This window comes from Paroedura picta, chromosome 8 (assembly GCF_049243985.1).
Source record: "Paroedura picta isolate Pp20150507F chromosome 8, Ppicta_v3.0, whole genome shotgun sequence".
Lineage (NCBI taxonomy): Eukaryota > Metazoa > Chordata > Lepidosauria > Squamata > Gekkonidae > Paroedura > Paroedura picta.
The window spans coordinates 89103896-89105543 of record NC_135376.1 but is presented as its reverse complement, the minus strand read 5'-3'; the positions used below and the strand labels follow the sequence as shown (position 1 = coordinate 89105543).

At 50.7% G+C, this 1648-nt stretch overlaps 1 non-coding gene across 1 annotated transcript; it reads left to right on the top strand.

Annotated features, from left to right (window-relative positions):
- The first annotated feature begins 1020 nt into the window (after positions 1–1020).
- Positions 1021–1102, top strand: TRNAS-UGA (transfer RNA serine (anticodon UGA)). The gene has a single exon. It is a non-coding gene; the product is annotated as a tRNA-Ser (tRNA).
- Positions 1103–1648: the final 546 nt, after the last annotated feature.

Sequence of the window (1648 nt, the reverse complement as noted above, 5' to 3'; positions counted from 1 at the left end):
ATTTTAAATTAATGTTATTATGCTTACGTTTTATTTACACCATCCTGGAAGGGTGGTCTTGAAATCAAATAAATAATAAGATAAGGAGCCCAAGTGTAGAGAGTTAGCCATACTCGGGATGAAAAGAAAAATTGTTTAGAGCTGAGGAAGAGGCTGTCTAAAAGCACACGAAACTCATGGTTGTTGGGGGATTGTTACAAAGGCAGAGTCGTTTTCAGGGGAAGGCAGGGCCACCAACCGACATTTTGAACGGCATTTATTTAGACTAGCAGATTCTAGACTAGCCAGGGAAGCTGCTTAGAACGAGTAAACAAGATTTTAAGCAAGTAATTGGGGTTGCAGCCCTTCTCTGTGGCACTGACGAGGGAGGAACCGCTCAGGGCCCGCGAGGGAAACGACCCGGGACCTTCTGAGGCGAAAAGGGCGCCCCGGGGGGGGGAGGGGGGGGATTGGCGAGCAGACTCTCCCCACAGCTCGCTCCAAGGTTAGGGTGATCTTTTCAGAGGACACGTCCTTTGGGGGGAAGGGGGGCGTCCGTCCTCCCTGGGGCTCTCTTTTTGAACAAGACTGAGGAACATGTCCTCTTTCGAGGGCTGGAGAAGACTTGGGCTCTTCCTCATCCGTAGCTGTTGCCCCGGCTTAAGCATGAGGGGCGTGTGGAGACGAGGCTTCCCACAGCGAGCCCTCCTTCGAGAGAGCCTCCTCTTTCGCTCTTCCCACAGACGGTCTCCACACGGCCCCGCGTAGTTTCGACCCCCCCCCCCCCGAGGGCGTGTCAGTGGTGACTGGGCATGTTTTGGCGGGAGAGCGAGAGAGACCCACCGTGAGGGACAGACTCGGGAGGGGAAAACTGCAGCCCAAACAACGGCGCTGCTGAGCCCGCCCCTCCGCCGCTCGGATTGGAAGTAGCAGTGATGACCCTTCTTCTAATTGGGCGCTCGCACGAAGATTGATGGAGGAGAGCGCTGCTCCTTCTTCCTATTCGACTAAATGCCTAATTCTGCCTCTTGCTGCCGTGCGGCAGCGATGGCCGAGTGGTTAAGGCGTTGGACTTGAAATCCAATGGGGTCTCCCCGCGCAGGTTCGAACCCTGCTCGCTGCGTGAAGTCGTGGGGGTCACGTTTTTGATGTGTTTTTTTACTTTTCATTATGGACGTTGTGTGCTGCAAAACTGGGGCCAGGAGTACTGCTGGGCTGAAGCGCGGTGATTACACTGCGCGAAAAGCTGACGCCTGCACTCGTTCCCCACATTTTTTAAACAAATTATGTCTTCAATTTAGATACCGCCTTCCCTGCTTGCCGGCTCAGAGCGCTGTACAACATCAGTAGTAAAAATAATATAAGTTCATTAATAACATTTTAAAACCACATCTATAACCAGCTGCAAGTTCAGTTACAATTGTGCAGTCCTTTTCGAAGGGTCTGTTCCAGATTAAGATGTATTCCTGGGGGTGTTTGTTGTAGGGGGGGGGGGCAGCTGCAAAAGCACATTGCCCAGGGCATTATCCAACATTCATTCCTCCACTATGAACTCTTCTTATAGTGAAATCTTTTTAAAAATTATTTGTAAATGAAAGTGCAGTACAATAGCATGCAGTATTTCTAAAAGCAGATTTATGTCACAGTACATTCAGCTATGACCTCCAAG